Source organism: Sturnira hondurensis, unplaced genomic scaffold (genome assembly GCF_014824575.4).
Source record: "Sturnira hondurensis isolate 20B ecotype Veracruz unplaced genomic scaffold, ASM1482457v3 Scaffold0000256, whole genome shotgun sequence".
Lineage (NCBI taxonomy): Eukaryota > Metazoa > Chordata > Mammalia > Chiroptera > Phyllostomidae > Sturnira > Sturnira hondurensis.
Genome location: NW_028072887.1, coordinates 1,749,351 through 1,769,820, shown reverse-complemented (window position 1 = coordinate 1,769,820; position 20,470 = coordinate 1,749,351). Strand labels below are relative to the sequence as shown.

General features: G+C 43.3%; 1 pseudogene; it reads right to left on the bottom strand.

Annotated features, from left to right (window-relative positions):
• Positions 1 to 3,956: 3,956 nt before the first annotated feature.
• LOC118976185 (60S ribosomal protein L23a-like) lies at positions 3,957 to 12,330 on the bottom strand (annotated as a pseudogene).
• Between the last annotated feature and the right edge of the window lie 8,140 nt (positions 12,331 to 20,470).

Here is a 20,470-nt window from a genome sequence, read left to right as displayed (position 1 = left end):
GGCAAAGCAACAAAATAGAAAGACACTGAGACTTCTGGCTGAGATGGAGACATATGTAGACACTCTTTGCCTCCCCACACAACCACAAGAAGTATCACAACTGACCTCAAAACAAAGTATAATCAGAACTTTCAGAAAATTGAACTGTGTGGAAGTATGACAACTAAGGATATAAAGAAGAAATATTCATCCAGACAGGTGGGAGGGGCAGAGACAGGAAGCTGGGTGAAGAGGATGTGGTGTGGCAGCAGTGAGGTGGGGGCTGGTGCAACGGGCAGTCCCACATTCACACGTGGCAGATAAAAACCTGGAGGGACACCTGGGAGTGAGCTACTCCAGCCCCAGCCTAGACCATGAGTCAGGGGTTCCAGCACTGGGAAAATGAAGCCTCACAACTTCTGACTGTAAAAACCAGCAGGGTTTGGGGTGGTAAAATAAACTGCCAGTCTCTCAGAAGGGTCCAGTTTAGAGAATACACCCAACCCTAGAATGTATGCAAACCAACCCACTTCAGGATGCAGAACCAAGGCAGTAGCTAGTAGGGTGCCAGTTGAGTATGTGAAGTAGAGAAAGTGAGTGGAAATGAATGGGATGAGAGCTGAGCAAGAAGTATGGTTCCCTCTCCCACCCCTCCCCCACATACAATGCCATCAAACTTCGAAGCAAGTTGCCCCACTCTGGCAAATACCTAAGGCTCCACCCCTTATAACATAACAGGTGCAGCAAGAGAGGGAGTCAAAGCAGCTGTGCCTAATACACAGAAACAAACACAGGGAGGCTGACAAATTGAGGAGACAAAGAAATATGGCTCAAATGAAAGAACAGATCAAAACTCCAGAAAAAGTACTAAGTGAAATGGAGATAGCCATGTTATCAGATGCAGAGTTCAAAATACTGGTGATAAGGATGCTTAGAGATCTCACTGAGTATGGCAAATGCATAAGGGAAAAAATGAAGAAAAGAATAAAGAAAAATCCAGAGGGAACCAGGAGTCAAGGGGAGGTAGCTGGGGTTCAAATTGATGATTTGGAGCATAAGGAAGAAATAAACAGTCAACCAGCACAGAATGAAGAAACAAGAATTCAAAGAAAGAGAGAGAGAGACAGAGACAGAGAGAGAGACAGAGAGAAAATAAGAAGACTTGGACATCTCCTAAAGTGCCAAAATCCGAATCATAGTGGTGCCAGAATGAGAAGAGGATGAACAAGACATTGACAACTTATTTGAAAAAATAATGAAAGCGCCCTGGCCAGCATGGGTCCATGGATTGAGTGTTGGCTTGTGAACCAAAATGTTGCCAGTTCTATTCCCAGTGAGGGCACATGCCTGGGTTGCAGGCCACGTCCCTGGTTGGGGTTGTGCAAGAGGCAACCGAATGATGTTTCTCTTGCACATCTGTTTCTCTTCCTCTCTACCTTCCTCCCTTCCCCTTTCTCTAAAAATAAATTAAAATTGTTTTTTAAAAGTTGAAGTGTCAGATAGTAAAAAAAAACAATAATTAAAGAAATCTTCCCTAATTTGGCAAAGGAAATAGAATGCAAGTCCAGGAAGCACCGAGAGTTCCAAACAAGTTGGACCCAAAGAGGGCAACATGAAGACATAATTAAAATGCCAAAGGTTAGAGAGTGAATCTTAAAAGCAGCAAGAGAAAAGGAAACAATTACCTACAAAGGAGTTCCCATAAGGCTATCAACTGATTTCTCAAAAGAAATTTTTCAGACAAGAAGGCCCTGGCAAGAGGTATTCAAAGTGATGAAAAGCAAGGACCTACCTACAAGATTACTCTATTCAGCAAAGTTATCATTTAGAATGGAAGGGCAGATAAAGTGCTTTCCAGATAAGGTAAAACTAAAGAATTTCATAATCACCAGGCCATTATTACATGAAATGTTAAAAGGACTTATCTAAAAAAAGAAGATCAAAACTATGAACATTAAAATGACAAGAAACTCATAACTATCAACAACTGAATCTAAAAAACAAAAACAAAAACAAACTAAGCAAACAACTAGAACAGGAACAGAATTATAGAAATGGAAATCACATAGAGGGTCATCAGTAGGGAGGGAGGAGGGGGAGGATGGGGGAAGAGGTACAGGGAAAAGAAGCATAATTGGTAGGTAAAATATAGTCAGGGGGAGATTAAGAATAGTATAGGAAATGTGGAAGCCAAAGAATTTAAATGTATGACCCACAGATGTGTACTAAGCGGGGTTGGGGGAGATTGCTGGAGGGAAAGGGAGTACCAGGTACAGCGGGTATTGGGGGAAAATTGAGACAACTGTAATAATAATCAATAAGATATACTTAAAAATGAATAGCACTACAATGAAAAAAAAAAGGAAACTGAGTCTTTGGTGACATAGTTGAGTACTGAATTAAATCCCAAAGCCTGCCCTACTTCTGGACTTTTACAACCTCTTCATGTTTTCTGTTTCAGAGTTTCAGAATGAAATGGTGGATGTGGCGGTGTTCTAATAGCAACACACTGGCAACAATGTAAACGTTCATTCACTCAGAAAAAGATTAAATAAATTATGAGAGCCAATACACAATCATACCGTTTCATTGATTTGAATAGACTTTTTTCTTAATTTTTTTTTTTTACCTCTTTCTTCTTATATAGTCTTCACTGACACAGGCACAACACTGTTGCAATTGTTTGAGCATGGGAATGGGGTGTTTGTGTGTGTGGGCGGCGGGGGCGGGCAGAGGGTTGATGAAATTCTTTCACTTCCTACATTTTTGCACTTCTGTTTAGTTTTAGCTTCTTACAATGAGCTTGTTACCATTTTATAATTAAAACTTCAGTTTTTAATTATATAAAATATATAAATATATGAACCTTGCACAAAATAGTTTGTGTCAAAGCAAAGTTGGAACTATTTCAGTCTGTCCTCGGTGTGGGGGGGGGGGTCAGTGAATAGAGGGGGTCAGTGACTGGATGAGGACAGTGGAGGGGTTTGGGGGAACTAATAATATTCTGTTTATTGAAGTGGTTCCATGTGTGTGTTCACTTTGTGAAGACTGAGTTTTAACCTTAAGAATTATGTACTCTTCTACATGTATGCTAAACCTCAATGAAAGGTGAATGTAAAATCAGTGTAGGCTTCTGGGAAGAGAGGCTGCCAAGTTTAAGACAATGTAATCTCCGTTACATCTTCCATTGAGAGCTAGATGGGAGGGGTTGTCTGCCATCTTTAAGATGATGCTACAAATCATACATTATTTTCTAAAAGGCCTTCTGTTTTGGAAGGTTAGAAGCTTGAGTATGGATTTCTCTTTGTTCACTACTGATGGAGGGGCTAGGAGGGAGCTGTCATTTCTAGGAACTGCTTCAGCGGCTGGCATGAGATCAGTCACAGATGATCTGGTTAGCTTAATTATCCAAGACTTGGTATTGAAGCAGCTAAGAATTTATTCACTTATTCAATCAACAACCTTAAAAAATCTCTTCAAGCACTGTTCTTTTTTAAAAAAAGGTTTTATCTATTTATTTATTTTAGACAGAGAGGAAGGGAAGGAGAAAGAGAGGGACAGAAATATCAATATATGGTTGCCTCTCACGTGCCCCCTACTGGAGACCTGGCCTGCAACCCAGGCAAGTGCACTGACTAGGAATTGAACCAGTGACCTCTTGGTTCTCAGTCCAGTGCTCCATCCATTAAGCCACACCAGCCAGAGTGAGCAAGCATTGTTCTTAATGCCTGAAACACTAGAATGAATAAATTGTGTTGTTGCCTTGAGGAATATTCCAGCAGGAAGAAAGAAATTGGTATGTAAATAAAATTAGAAAAATAAACTCTTATCAGAGTATAAGTATTGGAAGAAAAACAGAGGAAAAGATTAGAATCCCTTAGCAATATGTATATCAGGAAAGACTTGTGGAAAATGGAACTCTTGATTTTTTTATGGTATAAAATTTTTATACTTAGAATTAGCTAGCTGCACTCAGTTTAGATGGTCCCAATTTTGCTAGCAACATCCAAAGCATCATAGTTGGGAATCAGCTGAACATAGGCCTTCTTCTTTCCATCAGGCCTGATCTCGGTGTTGACCTTGACCACATCAATGTCACAGAGCTTCTTCATGGCCTGTTTGATCTGGTGCTTGTTGGCCTTGACATCTACAGTGAGCACAAGTGTGTGGTTGTCTTCTATCTTCTTCACAGTGACTTGATCGTCAGGGGAAGCTTGATGGCACAGCGGTCAAGCTTGTTTCTCCCGAGGTTACTTAGGCTTGGAGCCACTGTCGAGAAGGTGGGTGATGAGGATCTTCTATTTTTGTGGCTCTGACACCTTTCAGCACTGCTTACTTTGCCTTCAAGCCCTTTGCTTTGTCTTTGTCTTTGGGAGGGGTGGGTGTGCTACTTCGTTGCTTTCAGTACCATCATCGTAAAAGATGAGAATGGAACTCTTAAAAAGAGTTGTGCCTGCATTTGGCTGAAACTGAAGGAGAGCCCAGGAGACTCTTCCAGAAGAGAGAACAGCAAGGGCAAAACACAGCTGTATGAATGAATTATCTGGAAGTTCGGGGAACCAGAGGAATTTAGGCCATCTGGAGAGAGAGGGGCTGGGGGATCTGGAGGACCAGTGCAGCAGGAGAGAAAGGTGACAGGATATAGACTAAGAGGGCTTTCTTACCAACCTGAAAGATGTAAGTCTTTATTTTATTTTATTTTTAATTTCTTTTTTTAAAAATTTTTTATTTATTTATCTTTAGAGGGGAAGGAGAGAGGGAGAGAAACATCAATGTATGGTTGCCTTTTGTGCGTCCCCTGCTGGGAGTTGGCCTGCAGGGAACTGGACTACAACCCAGGCATGTGCCCTGACTGGGAATCGACCCGCGATCCTCTGGTTCACAGGCCCGCGCTCAATCCACTGAGCTACACCAGTCAGGGCCAAGTCTTTATTTTATAAACAATAGCAAACAGAGGAAGAGCACGGTTGAAGTGATTTCTTGGAAAAAACACAAAACACTGTAACAGAGTGTGAAGGGTGCTGGGGGGAGCTGGACCAGAGAAAGACGGACCGGTCAGAAAAGCACTGTAATAAATGGGTGAGAGATGGCAAGAGGGTCTGCAGTGAAACAAGTAGGAGCATGGTTGAAAAGGTGGAATGGACAGAGGTTAGTCATCTGCTGCTTGTAAGGCATAAGGAAGAGGAAAATCAAGAGGAGGTCTTCAGGATCAGGCTTGAGATGACCATGGATGGTGCTGCTCTTTGCCAGTGAAAGGAGGTTGAAGATGCACAGATTTTGGGGGAACGATAATGAGGCTCTGCTTTTGGATGCATTGTTTGCTGGGCTCACTTGGCTGGAGATGTTCAGGGACAGCTGGGTTCATGGGTGTGGGGCTCTTGAGAGGGCAGAGGGGGGAGGAGGAGAAGCAGGGGACAGTGGATGGCCTAAGGTTTCTTTTCACATGAGCAAAGAAAATTAAAGTTTTCTTGAGCTTATTTAATTCCCTTTTCCCATGTCAGGTCCAGCTAACTTTGTACCTTGTTCTTTGCCATTCCACGGAGCTGACGGGCCCTGCAGAGGCAGTCTGTCCCCTGGCGAGCTCTGGCTGGGCTCAGCACAAGCGTTTCAGCAGAGCAAGACCTATCTCTTACAATGCATATGGTTATTCTGGATGAATTTCTATAAAGCTTTTTATTGTAAAATAAAACACAGAGACTGAAAACCACAGAAATCAAAAGTGTGGCTTACTAAATTATTTGAAGTCGGTGCTACCCAAGTCCAGGACGAGAACTTTCCCAGCCACCCAGAAGCCCCTTCCATTGGCCCTATCCCAATCCCAACCCCCTCCTTCCCCAAAGGTGACCATTATTTGAAGAGAATTGTGGGTATGTATATTTATACAAAAGTTTAGCCAATTTATCACAGAATCTCCATGCCGACCATCGCTCTTTCCTGGGATGCCCTCCCTTCCCCCTCAGCCCTCACACCCAGGAAGCATGTCCAGCGACCCTCTTCCATGTATCGGATGCTCAGTGAGTGGGTTGAGCACTGAGGAATCCGAAGGAGTCATGTGTCCTAGAACCTGTGCCCTTTCTGTGCTGCATTACTAGTTACTCATATTTTCCTTATTCAATTTTCCTTTTTTGTTAATTTTGTCCCCCCGTCCTGTCTGTACTGCAGTTTCTTTCAAAGCAGCAACAAAACCTGCTGCTTCTGCGTTCCAGACTCTCCTGCTCAGAGGACAGTGCCTGCACCAGAGGCACTAGCATCACCAGGGAGCTTGTTGGAAATGTGGAAAGCTGGGCCCCGTCCCGGGCCTGCTGAACTAAAACCTACATTTTACCAGGCTCCCCAGGGGTTCTTGAGCGTGTTGCAGTTGAGAAGCATGCTCCTCAGGCAGTTCTTTCTGGTGCTTGGCTGTGTATTGGAATCACCTAGGGGGTATGGGTCTTCCCAAAACACCCCTGGCCAAGGTAGCCACCAGCCATAAAAAGCAGGCCATCCCTGCCTTGCTGGTGTCACCATAGTGGCCTGGCTGTCATCATCTCGCATGTGTGGATACCTTGCTGCCAGGTCTGAAACACTGTGAGTGGCACCAGGCTCTCATTTGCCAGTGGGAGAAGCCCAGTGCCCTCCTGATGGAAAGGACTGTTGGCTGCCACCCTGAAACAGAGGTCCGACGAGCCCAGAGGATGAGCTGCCGGGTGGACGTAGCAGCCAGACAAAGGAAGGACTGCAGGCCTGCACAAGGGCTGCCTGGGGCATGGAAGCAGACCTTTCCCACCACGGCTGCCATCACCAGTGTAGCCTGATGCCATTGGTCTGGGGGCTGGTCCATGCATCAGGATATTTAGAGTCATTGCAATAGGGTGACCACCGTCCCAAGTTGCCCAGGACTGAGGGAATTTTCTAGGACTCAGAACATTCCATGCTAAAGCCAGGAGCATCCTTGGCAGACCAGGACATGATGGTCACCCAGCCCTAGTGATTGTGATGTGCAGACTGAGTTGAGACCCAGTGCTCAAGAGAGCACAGGGAGAAGGCAGGCCAGGTGGTACCATATCATTCTGTTTAGAGTGTTAAGTCCCCCTAGAGTGTTAAGTGCTGGCGGAACCAGCATGGAACAATCTTTTTTTGTATGTCTTAATATTATGCTATTTTGCACTTAAAGCCTCTTAATAATGCTTATCACTAGTATGTTGTTTCTCCAAATGGTCCATAGTCATGCCCTCATTTATCTATTTTTTTAAATGGGAAAGGGAGCTTGTAATTTAACATTCACACCTTCAGGCATACATACGCACGCACACTTCCCACTCTCCAAGAAAAGATCTTTGGGCCCTTCCTATAAATGCTCTTCTGGGTTGACGTTGGCAGCCTGTTTAGCACTGTGCCACGGGACAGCTCCTCACCCAGCCCCAGGCCCAGGGTTCACCCCTGCAAGGTTCACACCAGCTCTCAGTGTCACGTTTTTCAGGACTTGTGCAAGATGATAAAATGTTTATGTTTGGATTTCCAAAGCCCATGCCTGTAACACAATAAGACAAGTATAGTGTGGATCTTTAGTGTGGATCTGATGTCGGGAAGTCAGGTGTGGAAGCCACACTCTTTAGATTCTCCCAGAGTGGACATGCAGTGGAGTGGTTCCAATCAAGGCCCCGGGAGCTCCATTCCCGAGTTCGTTAGCAATGTTACTGACCCCAAGCTTCAGTTTCCTTATCTTTAAGATGGGGATACTAATAACAGCTGCTCTGTGGGGTGTGAGGTTGTGATGAGTAAGTGGACTTTCACTTAAAGTGTCCTTCGAACTCATGACCCTTAGCAGGCAGCTCCACCAGGTAAGCGGGGCTTTTATCCAGCTGAGGTTCTTATCGCCTACTTTGTTTTTTTGGCTTCTTGGCTTTTACTCTCTTTCCTATGTACTGTATTTTGCCATGTATAATGTGCACTTTTTTGCCCAGACTTTGGAGGGAAAAATAAGGATGTATATTATACATGGGTATAATGGTTACATACCATGGGTGTAATAATGGGTATAATAATCCCATGTATAGTGTGCACAAAACATGGGTGTGTATTATACATGATACTATACCGTATATTTCTAGCACTAGGAATCTGGAGACATTTACTGAAATGTAGAAGGGAATAGATAAGAACAGAAAATGACACCACTCAGCTTCTTATCATCCTCCAATATTCTCTGCGCTCATATGTGAATGTGACTTTCTAAAATGTCCTGGTGGAAGCCCAGTGTTTTAAAGATTTGAGATTTCACAAAATTCACAAAATTTCTCAAATCCTTAAATATACTAAAAATTAGCCCCAGTAAAAGTCAGTGGAATAGACTTAAAATTACAAATAACAGTTTACCTTGTCATATTTAATCCTTCTCGCCATTGTTCCTGAATGTCGCCATCCCAGTGACCACATCGAAGTTTGCAGTACCCCATGTACTCTCCATGGTCGCTCTTCCTTGAACTAGAAGTTCAAGGTTAGAATATCTGTGTTTTAGATTCAAGCCTTTCTACCTCCTCTTACCTTTCTTTTCCTTTTTCTTTTTTTTTAAAGTAGAGTTTATTTTTTAGGATAGTTTTAGATTTGCAGAAAAATTGAAAAGATGCTATAGAGAGTTCTCAAATACACTGCACCCAATTCTCCTATTATTAGCTTCTCAATTGATGTGTTCATTGTTATCATTAACAAGCTATAATCAATATATTGTTATTAACTAAAGTCCATGTCTTATTCAGATGTACTTAATTTTTAGGTAATATTCTCTTCTGTTCCAGGATCCCACCCTGGACAGAAAAGAAATCGCTTTAGTTGGCATGTCTTCTTAGTTTCCTCTTGGCTGTGGCACTTAAGGTTCCCTTTTATAGCAATTATATTGTTTTACTTATTATTGTGATCATGAAATAGAATCATAGACTGTACCTACACACAGAGTTTAAACATCAGTATAAAGACCTGATTATAAGAAGGAGTAAAAGTTAAAACAAAAAGATTTAATACATATTTGCTATTATAAATGCTCAGTCTGAATTGCATCAAAAGTCATAAAGAGACCTGGCTGGTGTTGCTCAGTGGATTGAGCGCGGGCCTGCGAACCAGATNTGTCTTCTTAGTTTCCTCTTGGCTGTGGCACTTAAGGTTCCCTTTTATAGCAATTATATTGTTTTACTTATTATTGTGATCATGAAATAGAATCATAGACTGTACCTACACACAGAGTTTAAACATCAGTATAAAGACCTGATTATAAGAAGGAGTAAAAGTTAAAACAAAAAGATTTAATACATATTTGCTATTATAAATGCTCAGTCTGAATTGCATCAAAAGTCATAAAGAGACCTGGCTGGTGTTGCTCAGTGGATAGAGCGCGGGCCTGCGAACCAGACGATCGTGGTTCGATTCCCAGTCAGGGCACGTGCCTGGGTTGCAGGCCAGTTCCCAGCAGGGGACACACGAGAGGCAACCATACATTGATATTTCTCTCCCTCTCTCCTTCCCTTCCCCTCTGAAGATAAATAAATAAAATCTTCAAAAAAAGTCATAAAGAAGTAGTTGGCCCTTGTACAATACAGATTTGAACAGTGAAGTTCTACTTACACACAGAATTTTTCAGTAAATTTGGTAAAAAGCCCTGGCTGGTGTGGCTCAGTGCAGTGAGCCCGGGCTGTGAACTGAAGGGTCTCCAGTTCCATTCCCAGTCAGGGCACATGGTTGGGCTGTGGGCCAGGTCCCCAGAAGGGGGCATGTGAGAGGCAACCACACATTGATATTTCTGTCCCTCTCTTCCTCCTTACCTTCCCCCTCTCTAAAAATAAATAAATAAATAAACTTAAAAAATATGGTAAAAGTATTTTCCTTACAATTTCCTTAATAACATTTTCTTTTTTCTAGCCTATTTTATTGTAAGAATACATATAATCACACAAATACTATATAAAATATGTGCTAATAGACTGCTCATGTAATCAATAGGGCTTCCAGTCAATAGTAGGCTACTAGTAGTTAAGTTTTGGGAGAGTCAAAAATTACATGTCACTTTTCTAGTGAGTAAGGGGTCACTTAATCCCCTTGTTCAAGGGTCAGCTACAGTCCGATATTGTATCTCCTTAGAATTTAAGAACAGTAAGGCAAGACTCTAGATATTATTGACCCTTCTTAATTTTTGACATTTTGAAATAAGAGCTTGTGAATATAATATAAATGAAGCCACTTTAAAATGGAGTTGGAGCTGCCATCCCGGAGGGACTTCTTTGTCCTTCTTACACCTTGAGACTTTGGAATGTTGAAACTGGGCAGGTAACAGTCTGGCCTGGGCCTAAAGCAGCCCTGTGTTCCAAACAGTTGTTTGCTGCCGCCAACCACCTGACTGGAAATTAAAGACCTGCTTTAGAATTAGCATCACTACGTTAGCTTAGCTACAGCCTTAGCCATTTCCTCCTTCTATTCATGCAGTTGTTCCCCTTCCCTTTCTCATAAATACCCCTTGCCTTCACCTTCTAATGAGAAAACTATTTGGCTTTCTGCCTGAATTAGTGCTTTCAGAATAGCCATTCCTCTGGGTCTCAAATAGATGCTTTTTGCCTCTCACTCTGGCCTTTTATTTTCAGGTACAAGCTAAATAAAAATATTAATATACACACAGAGAATTACTGCACCTGTGCCAATTATACAATTGTCGGGTGCAGATGTGTTGACTGCTGACTCACCTTCCCTCCGTGGAGCTGGCTTTAGTGTCCTGATTTCCCCAAATGGTGAACAAGGTGAACTATTTCCTAGACTTACCCAGTCAAGTCAGGTACCATTTAATACAGGGATATATGCTGAGAAATGCATCATTACATGATTTCATTATTGTCCTCACACGGAGTGTACTTCAACAAACCTAGATGGTACAGCCTACAGTACACCTAGAATAAATGGGATAGCCGACTGCTCTTGTGGATGAAAAAGGGGTTCTGCAGAGAGTAACCTCACAGGGGGATCTGATTATAAATTCCTAACTGAATTATAAATTATAATTGGAAATTATAAATTATAACTGAAAATTATAAATTTCCTAACTACCCAGGTCATCCTGGGTAGTCACACTTTAGTCACATAATTTCTTTAGTGAAAGGATTATCTTTGCCTCCAGCGGGCCCTGTCCATTGTTCTCGTGCGTCCAGGTTAACACACCTTTGATAGAAGCATCCCCATCATCAAGAGAGCCCACAACCTTGTTAAGTATCCTGCATTCAACCCCCACCTTGCTTTCTCTTATCTTCACGTAATCTTCCTTATATTCCTTCCTTAATTTCAAATGCATAAAAGAATTTGCAAAGCTGTCATTCTCGGGAGCATTTGAGATCTTGCCTTCCAGCATGTATCATTAGTTTGGCTCAAATAAAATTTTATAAAAATTCTTTACAGGTTCACACATTCATACATGACACTCTGTAGGGGGAGAAAAAAATAATTGTTCTATACTCTTACGGGTTCTTTACTGAAATATCCCTGAAATAAAGACAGATTAGCAGGAGAAAAACACACAAAAGATCAAGAACATGTATACCTCCTGTGTACATGGGAGAGCTCTGGGAAAACTGAGTAAACGGCCAAAATGGCTAAAGTTGCCATCTCAAATACCATCCTCAGCTGAAGACAGATGAAGGTGTTGGGGAGTCAGTTATGGGAGATTACCAGGAGAAGCACAGTAAATAAGGGTAAGGTTGTTAAATAAGAGTAACTTGGTCTTTTGCATTGGGTTTCTAGAGGCAAGGGCATTCCCCTGTTCCCAGTAAGGGAGATTTACCTTACACATGCAAATATCTTACAAAGGGTAGCTTTGATTTGGCAGTAGAGCTTCTCGGATGTCTGCTGTTTCTTAAAGTCAGCCAGCCTAAAATAAACCTATGCCAGGCAGGCATACTTTGAAGTGACACATTCTGTCTCCCTACAGCTCTTAGGCTATAAACCTCTACAGCATGTCGCTGTACTGAATACTGTACATAACTGTAATGCAATGGTAAATATGATGAATTCTGTCAGAAAGTATCAAGCCATAAATATTTTCCATAAGTTGAAAAATAGAGACATTTATTAAAGACACAAAATACAAAGAACATTGTACACAGAACAATGACACCTTAGCCCCCTTCAAAGCAGGCACTCAAGGTCTCTTCCACCGTTCAAAGCACTCTGCAAAACCCTTTGTTGGGATCGCCATTAGCTGCCCTGTCATATTTTCCTGAATCTCATCAATGGTCTGAAATCTCTTCCTTTTCAGAGGTGATTTTACTCATGGTTTCGTGATAAGCCAGAAGTTGCGGGACACCATATCTGGGTTGTGGGGGCTGAGTCACGTGGGTGATTTGATGTTTTGCAAAAAAACTCTGCACTAGATATAATACATGAGTGTATGTGTCCCCCTGATGAAGCTGCCAATCACCATTTGTCCACAGCTGTAGCCATGTTCATCATATTGCATCTCTCAACTGACGAAGAACATTGAGGTAGTACCCCTTATTAATTGTTTAGCCTGGAGGGGATTACTCATGATGGACAATACCTTCCCAATCAAAAACACAGTTAACATGGTCTTGATCTTGCTGCGACTTTGCCACCCCTTCTTTGGGTGTGGAGAACAGGCAAATTTCATTGGGATGACTGGGCCTTCATTTCCAGATCACAGCCATAGACCCAGGATTTATCTCTGGTTATGACCTTCCTGAGGACATCTGGTTCATTGGCTGCAGTTTGAATCAAGTCATTAGCACTGCAGTGTGATGTTCCTTCTGCTCTGGTAGCAGAAGTTGTGGAAGGAATTTTGCCATGACACATTTCACGTCAAGATCCTGTGTCAAAATCTCAGACACTGTAGTTTTTGGAATCTGCAAATCAGCTTTTAGTTCTTTTTTTAAAATCTATTTTATTGATTACGATATTACAGTTGTCCCATTTTTTTCTCACCTTTATCCCTCTCTTCCCTGCACCTTACCTCGCACCAGCATCCTGTGCCCCTGTGCCTTAGTTCAGGTCCATGGGTCATACATCTAAGTTCTCTGGCTCCTCCATTTCCTATACTACTCTTAACCTCCTTCTGTCTATTTTGTACCTACCATTTATGCCTCTTATTCCTTATACCTTTCCCCCCATTTTCCCTCCTCCCCTCCCCACGGATAACCCTCCATGTGATCTCTATTGCTGTAATTCTGTTCCTTTTCTAGTTATTTGCTTAGTTTGTTTTTAGGCTCAGTTGTTGATAGTTGTGAGTTTGTTATCATTTTATTGTTCATAGTTTTGATTGTCTTCTTTTTCATAGATAAGTCCCTTTAACATTTCATATATTAAGGCCTTGGTGATGATGAATTTTTTTAACTTGACCTTATATGGGAAGCACTTTATCTTCCCTTCCATTCTAAATGAAAGCTTTGCTGGACAGAGCAATCTTGGGTGTAGGTCCCTGCCTTTCATGACTTGGAATACTTCTTTCCAGTCCCTTCTTGCCTGCAAGGCTTCTTTTGTGAAATCAGCTCATAGTCTTACGGGAACTCCTTTGTAGGTAACTGTCTTTTTTTTCTTGCTCCTTTTAAGATGCTGTCCTTGTCTTTAATCTTGGGTGATATAATTATGATGCACCTTGGTGTGTGTTTCCTTGGGTCCAACTTCTTTGGGACTCTCTCAGCTTGCTGGACTTTCTGGAAGTGTATCCTTTGCCAGATTGGGGGAGTTCTTCTTTATTAATTTTTCAAATAAGTTTTCAATTTCTTGCTCTCCTTATTCTCCTTCTGGCACCCCATGATTTGGATGTCGGAACATTTAAAGTTGTCCTGGGGGATCCCTAAGCCTCTTCTCATTTTTTTTGAATTCTTGTTTCTTCATTCTGTTCTGATTCAATGGTTATTTCTTTCTTCTGCTCCAAATCATTGATTTGAGTCCCAGTTTCCTTCCCATCACTATTGATTGCCTGTATATTTTCTTCTATTTCACTTTGCATAGCCTTCACATCTTTCTCTATTTTTCAACCATCCTCAACCATTTCTGTAAGCATCCTGATTACCAGTGTTTTGAACTGTCCATCTGAAAGGTTGGCTATCTCTTCATCCCTTAGTTCTACTTTTGGAGTTTTGATCTGTTCATTCATTGGGGCCTTAATTTTCTGTCTTGGAGTACCTGTTATGTAGTAAGGGGCAGAGCCTTAGGTATTCACCAGTTTGGAGCCACTCATGTCATTGCGTTGCAGTATTGTATGTGGGGGAGGGGTCAGAGAGAGAAGAATGCCACTTGCTCAGCTCTCAGCTGGCTTTCAATCACTTCCCCGGTACCGACAAGCAAATTGGGCCTTTCTGGTGCTGATTCCCAGGTGGGTGCGTTTGTGTACACTCTAGGACCCTGGGGATCTCTCCAATGAACTCTCCTGTGAGGGTAGAAGTTTCTCCCACTGCCACAACCTCCAAAGTGTTTTTTTGTCACAGGTTTTAAGGCTTTATTTCCTCATGCTGGAGCTCTTTCTTGCTCCCCAGTTGTTTCTCCCACTTTATCCTCATGCAAATGTGGGACCACCTGGTCTGCCAGCCACTGCCTCACCCTGTCCACCACCCACCGCCTTGCTGAGACTCTTCTCTGTCCCAGCTGCCCATCTCTGCCCCTCCTTCCAGATTGGGTGAATGTTTCTCCTTTAACTCTTTGGTTGTCGGACTTCCATACAGTTCGATTATCTGGCACTTCTGTTTTTTTTTTTTAATTTGTTGTCCTTTTGGTTGTGTGAGGAGGCAAGGTGTGCCTACCTATGTTCCCATTTTGGCTGGTCAGCTTTCAGTTCTTGCACTGTCAGTCACCTATCATTGCTAATTTCAGCCCTTATACATTCGACATTCTCAGGTGTTCTGCTTGTTACAGGAATTCCAGAACATGGATCACTGCCAACAGATTCTACCATCTTTGAAGTGTTTGTGCCACCCTTTTATTTGTGCTGCACTCATTGCATCGTCCCCGAAAGTCTTCTGAATTATCTGAATAGTTTCTGCAGAGGAATGTTCAAGCTTAACGAAAAATTTAATGCAGATTTGTTGTTCTACTCGCTCAGTCATTTTGAATGAGATGGCCACACAGCACACATATTCAGTCAGTGGCATCTACCATCCCCACTGACCACTATGGTGAAATCACCATTGTTCACACATGAGCATTCCAGTCCGCTCTCCTTGGCTGCCAGGTTACATCAACGTTGTACAAACTGTTCTTGTTGTATTAACAACGTCTGGGCTTCTTAAGGACAGACTTCACATTTGTGTGACGTGTCACGAGGGCTAAGATGGCCACGATGTCACTGGGTGCTAGAAAACTTTCAGCTCCATTATAATATTGCAGAGCACCAGCTTACATGCTGTCCTCATTGACCAGAATTGTGAGGCACATGATTGTAGTTGCATTTACAGAAAATCCAGGGAGGAATCCAGTGAATACACAAAATAGAGTCACTATTAGTCAGGTGCAAGAGCCTCAAATTATTTCAGGAATCTCAAGAAGAGAGGAACTCACCCATATCTATTGGTATTACAGGAAAAGCCTGATGGCAAGTCCTTGCCTTGGCTTTTCTGGTTTTGAGAGGCCTTTTAAAGTTCAACCTGATAATTTCTTATGAAAAATTCCAGCAAAGCAGGTTTAAAAGAGCCTATATGGTTAATTACTATTCTTTTGGCTCCCATGCAAATAAAAGGCCAAGTTCATTGAAATGAGATATTTGGCAAACAAATTAGTCTTAATTTGGCTATCTTTGATAAAAATGAGGATTATTTTAGAGAGAAATTATTTCAGTAATACCCTTTTGTGGATATTGGATTCCAATACTGTTCATTGTCTTTTGAGGTTTTGTTCCTATCTATACATTGGATTAGATCCTGAATTCTTCTAGTTTTCTCCAGAATCTGGCTATGACTCTCCGAACTGTTTCTAAAATTTTTCCTTTGACTTTGAATCATTGAGAATTAAAACTGCTTTCCTAAAGCACTGCAATTAAAGTGGGCCAACTTGATATAAACCAGAGAAGTCTCCACAACAGCACATGTATGGACAATCTTTGTGCCAGTTGCAGAAAAATCACCAGCGACATTCAAACTGCAAACCAGGTGAGTCTATTGGACGGCCACTGTCTGCCTTCACTGCATCTGAAAATGTTTTGAGCTAGACACTGAGAAATCTCCATTGGCTGCCTTCAGGACTCAGATTAAGGGATCTGGGATTAAGTCTGCTTCAGTCATTACCCTTATTTTTTCTCTTGTTTCCATAGAGATGCCTCTTATTAAATACTTGACTGCTTGTACCAAAGACCATAGACCCAACTTTGGGAGCCAGCTGCATCATCACCTCCTAAGAGAAGAGACAGCTGTTTAACTGAACTGACCTATTCTCAAGACTGAGACTGGTTTCTGAAAATAATATGTAATAATAATGTTTTAATGGGTCCTTTCCTAATGGTTTAACCTAAGACTGGCACGGTTATTGAGCTGACTACACACTCAATCAGGGAAAACATGTCTCTGGCCCATATCTTGCCCCCCACCCCACCCGGAGACATAATGGACCCAAAGAAGGCATTGCTACCTTGGCATTGAGGCACTTGAAAACATTTTGTTTGATTTACAATGTTTTTTTTGAGAGAAAAATCCCAATCAAGAAGAGGGAAATAAGGAATAGAGTGAAAAACATGCAGTCACTATAGTCAAGCTGCTAAATCACTAAAATTGAGTAGGCTGAGGTGTGTAAATGATTTTACCCTTGCTTTCACTAGCCTGAGAACTTAAACTTTTAAGCTTTCCAGTCCTGTGTCAATGCCTGGACTTTCACAAGTGCCCACTTCCCAGACCACATGCAATCCGTCATTCTGACTGCCTGACATTTGAGCGATAACTCTCCTGCATCAATCTCAGGGCTAAGAATGAAGACTGATACTTCTCAAGAATGTTTTTTTTTTTTTTTTTTTTTTTACTATGAGAGCCCTAAACTTTTCTTTCTTCTTCAGAATCCTTCTGGGTTTTTGCCTAGCTGTATTTCCAGTTTGCAAACTGTAAGACTCTTGTAAATCTTTATCATACATTTCTAGCAAAGCCTCCAGACTTTTTTGGGTTTATATGTGCAACAGAGTTAAAGTTCTAATGTAACTAGAAGCATACTTTAACTTTCCAACCATCTAGTCTGACATATGAAAGCCGTGTGGGACACAAACAATCAGTGTGCTGCAAAGTCCTGTGCATGGGGGGCCTCCCGGATCCCTGCATCCCCCACTAATTGCCAGCGGCCTCTTTCTCCTAGCATTGTGATTACCAAGTAAAGCAACTGCAAATTTCCAAAATGCCCTCTCGGGGGCAGTACCACTGCGGGCATTTGATGCTAGACAAAAGCTTAACAGACTTTCCTTCGTTTTTTCGTAAAACAAACGTAGGGAGGGATAGCTGAATGCAACAGCTCGATAGGGAGACAATGCAACATAAAAACTTAGCAAGATGCTTGGCACATAGTACATCCCGCAAGAATGGTAAGCCGATATTATCTCCCAGTCGACCAATGGAGATTGTTTGGGGGACCACTGTGTCCTTGGCGTCCAGGTAGATGTGGGTGAGTGAAGACAGGGATCAGGCAAGCAGCACAATCCCTGCCTCACACATGAAGCAGGCAGTGCATTATTAAACATTTACAGCTCACAGAAGAGTACTCAGGGCTCTCCCAGAGATGGAGTAAGATAAATCTTTCTGGAGGAGGCTGGAATGGCTTATTGAACCAGGGCATCTGGAACTTGACAAAATACATTTATCCCATGAATAATAAATAACGCCTAGAGCCTTACTTCTCTGAGTGTGGTCTTTAGACCAGCAGTGTCAGCAGCACCTGGAGTTTTGTTAGAGATGTGAGCCTCTAGCCCAGATATACTGAGTTAGAATCTGCATTTTTAACAAGAAACCTGGTGTTCATCTGTACATTCAGGTCTGGATGCACTGGACTAGAGAACTGAGGAACCAGAGGACAGGATAATGATGCTAATGACTCTGAGAAAACACAGACTCTGGTGTGTGTGTGTGTGTGTGTGTGTGAGAGAGAGAGAGAGAGAGAGAGAAGGATGCAGAGCTAACCAGTCCATATTGTGGAGGGTGGATAGTAAGAATTATGAGGGGGACCCCCAAAAGCTCAGAATTTATTCTTACATGTTTACGCTTCAGTCACCTTCAAAGTACTTGCCATTTGATGCAAGGAGAGTACGTTGCATCAAAGAGTTTTTGCATCGAGATGTTTTTTTTTCCATTGCTTAAAACAGTTTTTGAACTCATAGATTTTAATGTCTTTTAGTACTTCTGCCATTTTTTGTTTCACATTTTCCATATTGACAAAGAGGGTTCTCATTGAGAAACCTTTCACAAGGGAAACAAAGAAAGTGGCTCAAGGGAACATCAGGTGAATAGGGAGGGGGATCTCGCTGTTTTTGGTCAAAAACTTCTAAACACTCAGCACTCTGTGCGTAGGTGCGCTTGTAAATCACCCATCATGAAATGGGCAAGTGTGTTGAGTCTTCAAAAGGAAAAGTCACTGAAGCCCAATGCAGCCTCTCACAACAATGTCAGCTGATACACTGATACAGATGGGTTCCTAGAACACGGATCTAGTGGGGGAAGCCTGTACTGCAAGGAACGCACCCTCCAGAAGACAATTCCATTTTTTGGGGAGGGGGTGGTCTCCCATTGTACAAAGGTGGCTCTGGAACAATCTACAGCAGAATCTCTGTGTGTGTGTGTGTGTGTGTGAGAGAGAGAGAGAGAGAGAGAGAGAAGCAAATGAAGATTTTTATCCAGATTTCACATCCACTTAATCAGGATTGCAAAGCATTGAGGAAGAGTCAGCATTTAAACAACAAAACAAACAAACGAGCAAATAAGCAACAAATAAAAGCTTCCCAGAGGATTTTAGAAAGGGGAGTGAGCTTTAAAAAGTACTGATGCCCATTCCCAGACCAGACCATTTCCATCACTGAGGTTATGGGATCTCCAGCAGTGGGAGAGCCGTGGGTATTTTTTTTTAAACTCCGAGGTGATTCAAATGTTTGAGATCCATTGACTGAGGGACCAATTGGGAGGGAAAAAGTCTGCGTGGGAGAGAGCATGGCGGGTTTATGTGTCAGCCTGTGTCTGTCCACAAACACCCATGTTTGCCCTCCTCCGAGGACAGAACAAAGATTGGAAAGGACTTACTCATTGTAAGTAGGAAATCACAGCACTTTTCTTCCTTTTCGTTCTTTCTTACTTCCCTCCCTCCCATTCTCTTCTTCTAGCAGGATGGGGCCTTTGAAATGACCTAGTCCAACTCTTTCAGTTTTACTTAAAGAAATTAGTGCCCAAAAGGTAAAGTGAATCGGCCAAGGTCAACTCTATCTCCTCATTCTCAGCATAAAGTGAGACACGCTTCCCATTTCAACTGCAGGCAAAGAGAGAATGAGAAAGGGACCTGGATATTCTGCAAAACACAGGGTGCCTAACACCCAAAGTAGGCAGGCTTTAAATAAGGAATTGGCGTTTTAGAGCTCATTAAATTTAAAGACGAAATCTAAATTGTAAATTTCCCTTTAGGAATTAAATCTAGACTGTATAGTTTGGGTGTCGATACCATTAAAGATAAATCTGATAAATGGCCGATCTGCCTCTAAATCTCCGAGGCTGCGGGAGCCGCGCGGGCCCCGGCGTGGTGCGGACCAGGTCGCCACACCGCTGCGGAGGCCAGCCTGCCGGCTCAGGGGTACGGGCTCGGCGTGGTCAGAGCTGGAGACAGTCGGCCGCGCCGGAGGAGGCCCGGGGGAGGCCCGCAGTCCCGCGGAACCCGAGAGACTTGAATGCTCAGAGGGGAAACAGCGAGCGGTGGGGGACTGGTTGGGACAAAGGACCCGGGATAGTCGCTCTGGGGACGCCTTGAGACCCGAACATCTTCTGGAGAGCTCAGAAGGTGCACACCCGAGCACCTTCTGTGTCCCGAGCACACCCGGTCCCCTTAGGTTGGCGCTGAAGGGAAAAACCGGGAAGGCAATCAAAACCTCTAGAGAAGGCCCGGGACACACGGGCTAGGGGACAGGTGAACCTCGTTTCCCGGGACGGGCGGAGACGATAGCAGCCCACGCCGAGACTCGGCACAGCCGCTGAAGCCCGTGCAGCTCAGGCGGAGACAGGTGCCAAGTGAGGGCGCCGCCCTCTCTCGGGCGGGAGCGCGGCCACAGGCTTCCCGGACCGCGGAGGAAACCCGGCCGGAGGGGCTTCCCCTCTGGGCCCCGGCGCGCCGCGCGGGCGGTGTTACATCCCCAGTCACACCCTCGCCAGGCCCCGCCGCGGCCGCCCGGCGCCCCCAGTAGTTCCCCGGAGCGTTCCGGCCACTGGCCTGGCAAAACCCCTCCCTGCACACGGGTCTCGGGGCGCCGGTTCCGGCGCGGGGGCTTCGGGGCGGGTCCCTGCCTCCCGCACCTGCCCCCGGGGGCGGAGCGCGGCAG